At 46.8% G+C, this 11,805-nt stretch overlaps 1 pseudogene; it reads left to right on the top strand.

Annotated features, from left to right (window-relative positions):
* The first annotated feature begins 1,426 nt into the window (after positions 1–1,426).
* On the top strand, positions 1,427–8,843 carry LOC136578088 (mitochondrial dynamics protein MID49-like; annotated as a pseudogene).
* Positions 8,844–11,805: the final 2,962 nt, after the last annotated feature.

Below are 11,805 nucleotides of genomic sequence, written 5' to 3'. Positions count from 1 at the left end.
TTAGTAGAGATGAGCCAGCATGCTCATTTAAGGCTGATGCTCAAGAGAGCATCGGTCTTTTCGAGTAACTGCTTACTCGTCTGAGCACCATGCGGGGGTGCGGGGTGACGGGGAGCCGGGGGGAGAGAGAGAGATCTCTCTCACTCTCCCCCCTGCTCCCCCCACCGCTTCCCCACAAGGTGCTCGAACAAGTAAGCAGTTACTCAAAAAGACCGATGCCCTCTCGAGCATCAGCCTTAAACGAGCGTGCTCGCTTATCTCTACTAATTAGATCTTTGACAAACAGTTGGGCCTCAGATTTCCAATTTTTGGAAAAAAGCAATTTGGCACCTAATAGGACATGGCCTATCAATTTTTTGTATGCTGGGTGAATTCTATTGAAACCAATAATCAGTAGAGCGAGTTTTGGGACAACAGGTACGGTTAGATTTGTAACTTTTTTGATACGTGCTTATACTTCCTGCCAATAAGGCATGATTAGTGGATAGGACCAGAAGATGTGTGACAAGGTGCCGCTGTGGGTACTGTTGTACCTTGTCGACACCGGAAGCTAGGGGTGTGACAGCACTTAGCAGGAGGGAATGCCCCTGTCACACCCCTAGCTTCCGATTGCCTGCAGCTTCGTAGTCTGTCCCGTCCCTACAGCTCTGGACTCTATGGATGGCGGCTGATAGCGGGCACACAGCAGTGGTGGGGGCAGCCTTGTGCTGCAATCTCCGGTCCCACTGCGGTCCTCCGTTGTAGGGAGTGAGCACCGGCGCCTCTCTACAGCACTTGACAGTGCCCCCGCGTTGGGCGATGTTCAGCGCTCCTCTGTGTCCCCTATGCTCTGCAGAGGACACAAAAGGGGCAGCGGAGCAGTGAGTGACACCTGGCCGTGCAGGAGCCGAGGATGAAACATTCTTTTCGGTTTTTGGCATGCGGCCCCATACTTCTCTGTATGCGGCGGTGTGTCAACAAACATGGCTACGCGTGTCAGTGCTGACACGCATGTCATAGGTTCGTGATCACTGTAATAGTGACACCCTCTACCACGACAAATTACTGTGATAGCCCCCCCTTGGCACATAAACAGTCACATACATAAGCCCCTCATTCCAAACTTACCCTTCAGCAGGGAGACGGTCGGCAGGTGGAAGCTGCTGTTCTGTTTATTTTCAGGTCCGGACTGTCAGCGGGAGCCGTGGGGTGAGCGGACCGCGCGTTCTCGAGGACCCAATCAGCCGACAAGCTCTACTGCGCCTGCGGGACGAGAAGAAGCTGAGATTTGTCGTATCCAAAGACAACGGACAGGTAAATACTAAAAATTTCTAATTCGGGTGAAATATAAAAACATATTCCACGATCTTTGGGGGTGGGGGGACTTATTTTTACGGCATGCACACTTTGACAAAAACAAAATAACTTTATTCTATGGGTCAGTACGATGACGACAATACCAGGCTTATATGGTTTGGTTTGTCTTTTTGAGGGGTGTCCTGTACTTCCTATTGGCTCCATTACGGAGCACATATGACTTTATGATTTACTTTATTTTCATTTTTCTCTTGGAGACAATTTGACCAAAAATATGCCATTCTGATGTTTTTTTGTTTTTTTCTGACGACGTTCCATCATGTGAGATGAATAATACATTTCTTTGATTGGACTTTTACGGACGCAACCATATCACACACACACACACACACACACACACACACACACACACACACATATATACACACACACACACACACACTTTTTTTTTATATTGTATAACAAAATTACAAAGGGTTTTATTTTAACTTTTAATACCTTTTAGTTTTGCAAATTAATACAACTTTTTTAAACTCCTGTTTGCATTTTTTTAGTCACCATAGGGGTTTTGAACTTGCGGTCTTTAGCTCGCTCATACAGTATAATAAGATATCATAGTATTGCATTATACTATGTTTTGACAGGCAGCCTGTCCAGCCACACTACAGGCATGCCTTCGCAGCCATTGAAATCCCCCAAACGATGTTTGAGGGTCCTGCATTACATTATACTGCAGGAGCGATCAAAGTATCGCATGTTAAAGTCCCTCAGGGGGACTTCAAAGTAATTTTTTTTTTTAAATCAATAAAGTTTTTTTAATTGTAAAAAAAAAAAATTGTCAAAGTTTAAATCACCCCCCTTTTGCCATATATATTATTAAAAAATCTAAATCATACAATAAAAATATGTATTTGGTATCGAACTATCAAAGTAGCGCATTATTTTTTCCGCACGGTGAACGTCGTGCGAAAAATAAAATAAAGAACGCCAGAAATGCACTTTTTTAGTTACCCTGTCTCCCAGAAAAAACGCAATAAAAAGCGATCAAAAAGTCGTATGTATTCCAAATTGGTACTATCAGAAACTACAGGACATCCCGCAAAAAATGAGCCCTTGCTCAACTACGTCGACGGAAAGATAAAAAAGTTATCGCGCGCGCAATATGACCGCAGAAAATAATTGAAAGAAATTAAATGTCTTTGAAAAAAAAAAGAGTAGTATAGTAAAAAAAAAAAAAACTATACAAGTTTGGTATCGCAGTAATCGTACCGACCCGCAGAATGAAGCTATCATGTCGCTTGTGTTGCCGTTTGTGCGCCGTAGAAACAAGACGCACTAAAAGATGGCGAAATGTCGTTTGTTTTTTTTTCATTTTACTCCACTTAGAATTTTTTTTAAGTTTTTCAGTCCATTATATGGTACTTTAAATGGCACCATTGAAAACTACAACTCGTCCCGCAAAAAACAAGCCCTCCTACAGCGACGGCGATGGATAAATAAAGGAGTTATGATAAAGGGGGGAGGAAAAAACGAAAATGGAAAAAGAAAAAGGGGCCGCGTCATTAAGGGGTTAAATGCCATGGTCAGGAGTGATAACGGCCTTTAAAGGGTTAACAGCCACGCTCAGTGTTCACGCTGTCTCCGTCTGACGCATTGTATGGCGTGGGATCGCCTCTATACAAACCACAAACTGTATTTAGGGCTTTTTGGGGGCAGATTTACTCAGCGACGTCGTACGCCGGTCTAAGGAAACATCGTGCCGGCGGGAAGCGTCCTAAATGTACAGAGCGCTCGCTCCTCCTAATACAGTTGGGGTATTTTCCGTCTGTCTGTGCGCCAAAGATAAATTTACACCAGTTTTTGGTGTAAAAACAAATGCGATGGCCGTGAGCAGCCCCGCCCCCTCATGTGAAGCCACGCCCACTCTCTTAAAAGTAGTGTGGCCAGTGTAAGAAAGTGTAAAAAGTCCCCCGCACGGCGCACAAGATGCTGCGCAACATCATGTCCAACTGCTGTACGCCAAAACACTGAAGGCCTTCAGTAACTCTGCCTCACCACGCCCAGATGTGCCCATTTTACCAGCTACGCCATGTGTGGGCGCGGCCTCAGCGCTGAGGGAGGAGCTACATACCTGCACCAGTCATCTGCATGCTGTCCAGCTCAGCCGACACAAGATGGCCGCCGGGTGAGATCTCTGGACATTCTGTTGCTACGGTGATCTGCCATGTGCCGTCTCCAGGGCTGCCAGTGTTGTTGTGCATCAAGTTAAAGGCATTAACCCCTTAGTGACACAACCTAGTTTAGGCTTAAGGAGGCGACGATTTTGGGGGGGATTTTCATCTCCGCTCTTTAAAAGCCATAACATTGATTCATATTTGGAAGGTCTTCGTTTTAGAGCGCTGCATTCAAAATCCCATAACTTTATTTTTGACCAGTGGGGCTCGGTGACGAGGTGCAGTTTTCGATGGGACCACTTTGGGCTACATGTGTTTTTTTATCACTTTTATTGTGTTTTCTTGGGGAGGCAAAATGACCCAAAAAGAATTTTGACTCCGTTATTTTTTTGTGCGTTCATGTTTTTACCCCGTTTGCCGTGCGGGATCAGAAGTCGGTTCCGTTTTTTGTACAGATCATTACGGGTGCGACAATACCGAATGCGGGTCTTTTATTTATTTAACAAAAGAGGAAAAGTGCGCAAAAGATGTTTTTTATTCCTATTTTTCTTCCGGATTTTTATTTTTCTCCCATTTTTTCGGCCCCTGTACTTTACTGCCATCCAGTAGAATTCACAGCTGATCGTCGGCTCTGACTGCATCTGTAACAAATCCTCAGAGTAACGCTTGTAGGGAGAACGCGTCCGTAATATGGCGTAACGCGGCTAGTTGTCCTGCGGACCCCGTAAAGGACATAATAAGGGGCAGTACGGGCCAATTCCTTTCTTTGGGGGCCGTACGCTGGGGATCTATAATTATAATTAACAGACCCCCACTACCATCAGCAACCAGACCCCCGGCTCTTACCTCGGACTCACAGTTTGCTGGGAAGGGGTTCCAGATCTCCAGTATTCCTGATTGTCAGCTACTTCATGCTAAAAAACACCAGCCACATCCAGAGAGAACGTCAAAGAGGGGTGATATGGGGGCATTATTACTACTGGGGTCACTATGGGGGCCACTATTACTACTGGGTCACTATGGGGGCCACTATTACTACTGGGGTCACTAGGGGGGCCACTATTACTACTGGGGTCACTAGGGGGGCCACTATTACTACTGGCGTCACGAAGGAGGTATTATTACTACTGGGGTCACTATGGGGGTATTATTACTACTAGGGCTATTATAAGGGGAATTGTTACTACTGGGGCCACTATGGGGACATTAAAACTACAGGGTTCACTATGGTGGCCATTATTACTACTGGGGCCACTATAGGGGTATTATTAGTACTAGGGCCACTAGGGGGGTATTACTACTACTGAGGCCACTATAGGGGCATTATTACTACTGGGGCCACTATGGGGGTATTATTACTGCTGGGGCGACAATGAGGGCAGTATTACTACTGGGGTCACTATAGGGGCATTATTACTACTGGGGGCACTATGGGGGTATTATTACTACTGGGGCCACTATGGTGGCCATTATTACTACTGGGGGCACTATGGGGGTATTATTACTACTGGGGTCACTATGGGGCCACTATTACTACTGGGGTCACTATGGGGGTATTATTACTACTAGGGCTATTATGGGGGCATTATTACTACTGGGGCCACTATGGGGTTATTATTACTACTGGGGTCACTATGGGGGTATTATTAGTACTAGGGCCACTAGGAGGGTATTACTACTGAGGCCACTATAGGGGCATTATTTCTACTGGGGCCACTATGGGGGCATTATTACTACTGGGGCCATAATGAGGGTAGTATTACTACTGGGGCCACTATAGGGGCATTATTACTACTGGAGCCACTATAGGGGTATTATTAGTACTAGGGCCACTAGGAGGGTATTACTACTGAGGCCACTATAGGGGCATTATTTCTACTGGGGCCACTATGGGGGTAGTATTACTACTGGGGCCACTATAGGGGCATTATTACTACTGGAGCCACTATGGGGGTATTATTACTACTGGGGCCACTATAGGGGCATTATTACTACTGGGGCCACAATGGGGTTATTATTACTACTGGGATCACTATGGGGGCATTATTACTACTGGGGCCACTAGGGGGTACTATTACTACTGGGGGTGTTATTTTTACTGGGACACTATGTGTTTTTCTCTGGGACCCATTGCCTCCGGACTGACATCTGCCGCATCTCAATGCGGTGCAATTGGCTGCATGTGGTGAACAAAAATAAGGTGCCCGCAGTGCGATTGGCCGTGTGTAGCGAACTATAAAAAAGGTGCCCGCAGTGCGATTGGCCGTGTGTAGCGAACTATAAAAAGGGTGCCCGCAGTGCGATTGGCCGTGTGTAGCGAACTATAAAAAAGGTGCCCGCAGTGCGATTGGCCGTGTGTAGCGAACTATAAAAAAGGTGCCCATGGTGCAATTGGCCGTGTGTGGCAAACGAAAAAGAGAGGTGACCATGGCGCGATTGGCCGTAAGGTGCCCATGGTGCGATTGACTGTTTGTGGCAAACAAAAAAAAGATGCCCATTGTGCAATTGGCCGTGTGTGGCGAATGAGAAACAAAGGTGCCTGCAGTGCGATTAGCCATGTGGGGAAATGAAAAAAGGTGTCTGCCTTGCGATTGGCCAAGTGTGGCAAAAGTAAGTTCCCGCGGTGCGATTAGCCGTTTGTGGCAAAAAGCTGCCCCCCTTTTTGCCGCTTTCTGTGTGACTGGAGTATAAGACATGATATAACTCAGGAATTATATGTAAGTGGTAAATTATACTCAAAGGGGTTTTAGCACTTCAGAGCTCTATTCCCTGCCTACAGAATAGGGGATACATGTCTGACTGCTGGGACCCTCAGCGACTCTGAGCCTGGTGCACCCAAATGCCTCACATGAATGGAGTGGCCATGTACAGGCATGACTACTGTCTCATTCACTTCTATGGGACAGAAGGAGATTGCCAAGGACAGCCATCTCCCTTCTTCCCATAGTAGCAGGGAACGGGGGAGCGGTTCAACATACGCACTGCTGCTCTATTCATATGGGGCATTCGGATGAGCTAGTCTCAGGATCGCTGGGAGTTCCAGCAGTTGGACCTCCAGTGATCAAACATATATTGCCTTTTGTGTAAAAAAGGGAAGAATGTCATTAATGGGAAAGACCCCGTTAAAGGAGATTTCAAATTTGGCACTGTGTAAATGAAAAATACATATGCATTTGGGTCATGGTCCCTTTAAATGAGTCATTGCTGTAAAGCTGATTCTGCACATGATTATGGCTAATTCTACTCCTATTGTCTGCAGCTGATTCACCGAGCAGCATCGCCTCCTGAGGAGAAAGTGGAAGAGAAAACCATAGAAGAAAGCTGGAAGTAAGCCGTTCCGATGAAGGCCTCCCCCAAACGTCTGTGAAAAGCAACCTGCCCGGACTTGAGCGGTGCATTAGCAGCACCCGAGCCCGACCCGCCTGTCACAGGTCAGCAGAGGAACCGAAAGTGTCCTCACCAGTGGATATAACATCATATATAATATGCTATATCACATCTCTACTCCAGTCATACCCAAAGCTGCTAACAGAAATCTCCTGGTTTATTTCTACTTCAGACTCCAACACCAGGGAAATGTTATTAAGCCCCGTATTTCAAGTGCTGGTCTTAATATTTCCAGCGGGGCATGACGCACCTAATACATGAGTAGGAGCACAACTCTTCATATATTAGGCACATCTCAGCTCCTCCATGCACCTAATCAGAAATGTATGCAGGATCCGAGCTGGTGTTCATTTCTGGTATAGTTTACCCCAGCGTATATTATACATAAATGTGTCTCTGTGCTAGCCACGCCCCCTTTCTGACAAGCCACGCTCTTTAAAAAATAATTGGTAGTCGGTGACCTAGAAAGTGAAAAAGTTGCCCGTTTTTGCTCAGATCCCCACGTGCAAAAAATTGCTGCTTTTTTGTGTGAGAAACTGTCGTCTAATCTTCTATGAATGTCCCTTAGGGAGCGTGAACGCTACATATTCCTAAATGCTACGCCCCTGAGAATCTGGGGGAGGCACAGCAGTTTGAAAAGAGTCAGATTTTTGGACGGCTCGTGGACACCTTGGGAAAGTAAAAAAATGTATTTTTCTTTTTGACCCTCCTGCGGTGTCCAAGCTCTTTTCAGACTGCTGTGCACACGCTCTCCCCTGGAAGCCTATGGGACTGTGTTCGCACAGCGCTCTGAAAATGGTCCTATTTTTTTGACTGCGTGCGGACTTTACTAGGAGCAGGTGAGTGGAGCAGTGCAGGAGTAGGTGAGTGAAGGTAATACATCCCCCCTGACTCCCGCCGCCTCCCTACACACTATAACTTAGTGTTCAGTGCCGTTCGGAGTTGACCGGTTCCTTTTATAGCAAGAGATGGAGCGAAGGAGAGCCTGATTCTTTTCCTTCCATCCTTCCAGATGTCGCCGCTTCGAGCAGTGATCCTCCACAACCCCCTGCTGCTGAGAAGACCCCTATGTGCCTCACCGTACGGGAGACCCTCCTGCATTACTACATCCACAAAGCAGTTGTGCCCGAAGACAAGACACAAGTGGCCAGACAGCTGCTGATGGACTTTGTTAGCGAGCTACAGGACTTTCTGAAGGCAAAGCACCCCGAAATGCCTTTATTCGCCATGCAGTTGGGGGGTTCCCTGGGTAATGGCCTCCCCGTTACCAGTTTGGACCAGGCTTACGTATTGCTGCCTCTAATACTTGAACCGGCACTGTGGACCATCTCAATGACCCTCTATTTTGGATAATTAAAAGGGTTATTCTGGAGCATACAGTCTGGGGGCTTAGTCCATGGGACAGGTATATGTTGGGGGGCTACCTTTCCACCAGGATAATCGTGGAGTCCTTGCACAAGACCATCACATCGGCCATTAACTGGCCATTGATCGGGACGATCCTTGAGTACAATGTTTGGCCGGTTGTTGCCACTCATGACCTTAGGCTGGAGGCTTAAACCAAAGACATTATCCTGCCGGCATACCCCCACTCTACCGCCCCGTCCGAAAACCCCTGGCAAAGGACCTTTTACCTCGAGGAGATTCTCCGGCTCCAGGGCCTAGGCAGCAACGATTCAACAGAAGCGCCTACACATACTAAAGAATATCGGCCATCAGCGCTCAGGACTTGGCCAACTGTCTTCAACCCATCTAAGACGTGTTGTTCTCCATGTCAGTAATGACTCATCTGATTGGTCAGAGTCTAGTATAGCCGACCGCTTCCTACAGGTCATAGAGGCGCTCATCGGGTATCTGGGCAGCAGGACCCTCCCTTGCTATTTTAACGAAGAAGTCAATTTATTCTCGCCCCTGATGGAGGAGGAGATCGGCTTTGGACTGTATCAGATTTTTTTTTCTGATCCCAACTCCTTGCTGAGAAAATGAGGTTGTTTAAAGCCAACTGACGGCCGCCATCGGGTACTTAATGCTGAGTGAATCCTGCCAGAGGTCTCTACAGAATTACTCTTGCTACTGTATAATGAAAAGGTCTACAACTGCTAATATATATGTGTATCACTTGCTGACAATTTTCAAAATCTCTGCTTGCTTTCAGTGAATGCAAACACAGAGTTTGAAAACGTATCCTGCTCACACAGCTGCACCGCCCACTAGAAGGGAGAGCTCTGATACATTGTAACATGCCAGGAGCAGCACACGATCAAGGGCAGGTTTATAAGCCTTGAGATGTAAACAATGTTTCTATTCACTGACAGCAGGCAAAGATTTTGAATATTTAAAATTGAAATGCAATCTATATTAGAAAGTTGCAGAACTATTCCTTACACTGTGATGTAAGCTTTACTTGTATCTGTGCTTCTCCAGGGGCATTCAATAAAGTTAGTTGATGGCCTTGTTTGTGGATTTTGTGTCCCACTGTCTCACTGCTCTTACAGTAAAGAACATCCTTCTGTGTTGGTGATGGAACTGTCTTTCCTCTAACAGTAGAACGTCCCGTTCTTGCTTCAATTAACTTTATGTATACAAATGGAGAGCCCCTTTAATCTCCCTAAGCAGGACTAGAATTCCTTTTTTGCTGCCTTTCCATTCGTCTCTCATCTGCCAGTGTTCTATACTGAAGCCGACCAGCGGACTGATATGGACGGGCTCTGCGCTCACATACTATTGAGTTTTACTTCTAGGCAATTCTTTGATGTTGTCTGGTTGAATTATGCTTTTGATTATAAAAGTTTCTGTATCTTTAAAATTCAGATCGGTGTGCGATTAGTTAGACTGTCAGTCTGGCAATGCCTGCTGGGAACTGTAGTTTAGAACAATAACTAGAATTCCTGCAGAAGCGATGTGTGTACAGAAGGTCTCATTCACAAGGGGTATTGTCACTGCCGTATTTTGCACGCCTTTTTCCTGTGCGTAACACGTGGTGAATGGAGGCAGTGAAAGTCTATGGACTTGAGTCATTCTGTTTCTGGGAAAGTTGGGTCACAATCAATATGGCCACCACTACAACTCCCATAGTGGTCACCGCCCAGATATCACTAAGAATCATCTTTCCATAAGAGGATGACTCAAGGATTTGCGGAGACCTTTTACTGACCGGTGTATACAAGCCTTGGTGTTGTGCACTGTGATGTTACTGGTGGGTGCAGCCATATAACCCGGCACTAGGCGCACCGCTGTGGGGTCTATCTGTGTCTAGACCGCGCCGCTCGCCTCTCGCGGTTTCGCCTCGGCTGCTGTTTTTCATTGTAGATTTTGCTGCTTCAAATTCTATTTTTTTTTTAAATAGGTTGTGCTGATAAAGTTTTTCCCCTGACCGCGGCGTGCGGAGGTTATTGGTGAGTAGGAGGATGTATGTATCCAGTGTGTCAGTGCAGAGATAACCCCGCTATATATATAGGGCGGGCGATGCCATGTGGCCAGACGGGCAGCCATTCAGTTAGGCTGGCTTCACACTGCAATATGCAGAGAACAGAACCCGCTGATCTCAATGACTTCATTTACATTTCGCTTACGCAAAAGAAAGATAAAACATTGCTCTATGTTTCTGCACATTTGCGCACCACAGGTCCCCATAGAAGTCGCTTGCAAATATGTGTGCGCCCGTGTGGAGCCGGCCGTATAGGGGTTGTCCGTGCGGGTGTTTTATTCTTATGTCCATGCTGCATCCATGTGTCAGCTGTTTTTCATGTGTGGGCGAAAAAAAAAAAGCAAGAAGGCCCATGTGATGTCCATTTTGTCACAATCCACAGAAAACGGAGCGTGCAAAAAATGTTCTTTATAGACTTTATTGGGCGATTTTGGCCCGTGAATATGGAATATAGTAGGACGTATTTCCATTTTATTTAATTTTTTTGCGCAACATAAGTCCACATTTAAAAAATACCCCCAAAAACCGCACATCTGAATACAACAAATTAGGGGGGTTTGTGCGCCGTCCGTATTCAGTCAGTAAAAAATATGGACCGAAAATGCGCTCCTGTGAATGGGGCTTTATGTCTGCGCTAAAATGACATCATAGAGGGACTTATCCGCTGACAGACCCGGCGATCCAGCGCTGCAGCCCCCCAGTCCTCCCGATCTGTGTTGTGGAACGACTACCACCTGACCGCTGCAAGGGCCAGCTGTTGTTCTCCTGGCATATCCACTACCAGCATCTATGCCAGGAGAAGGACACCGGACTACTGGGGCCCCTAATTGGCTACAGTGATCAGGTGGTAGCCGGTCCACAACAAAGACCGGAAGGACTGCGGGGCTGCAGTGTGGGATCGCCGGGCCCTATTGTGGATGCACTCAAGTGATTTTTCTGCGCATGCGCTGGTTTGTGGCCACGGCGCATGCATCAGATTCGGACAGTGCTGTGGATGATGTAGGAGATGTCATCCACATCACCGATCGAGAGGGGCTGGATTATGCAATGGGGGCAGCATAGACAGTACGGGTCCGTCTATGGAATATCCTGCAGCTATTCGCATAGTGTGAGGGAAACTTGAATTCTCTTTTAGGGCTCATGTCCCAGGATCCACGTGGGGCACTCGCACGGATGATTCGGAGCTCAAGCCGCCCATAGGCTATTCATGGTGCCCGCAGCTTAATTAAAGCATGCTTGTTTGTTTTCCCGACCTTCACAGATGGGGGTTGAGCCTCCCCTCTAGTAGTCGGAGCCTCAGGATTGGATTGCTCTGTCTGATCATATATTACAACTGGCACCAAAGCCACATTTCTTCATGCCCAGCAAAATTGGTTGTGGTTGGACCACTAGAACGAGGGTCAACAGCTTTGATGTGAACATGGCGTCTCCCAAATAAAAAAGGAGTATAGATGTTACGACTGAGACGCAACTCTCTGGTGTATCAGATGGCACTGCCATGTGAGGGCGAGATGTATTTTA

The sequence above is a fragment of the Eleutherodactylus coqui genome, chromosome 8 (genome assembly GCF_035609145.1).
Source record: "Eleutherodactylus coqui strain aEleCoq1 chromosome 8, aEleCoq1.hap1, whole genome shotgun sequence".
In the NCBI taxonomy this organism is placed as follows: Eukaryota; Metazoa; Chordata; class Amphibia; order Anura; family Eleutherodactylidae; genus Eleutherodactylus; species Eleutherodactylus coqui.
This window is presented reverse-complemented; position numbering and strand designations above follow the sequence as displayed.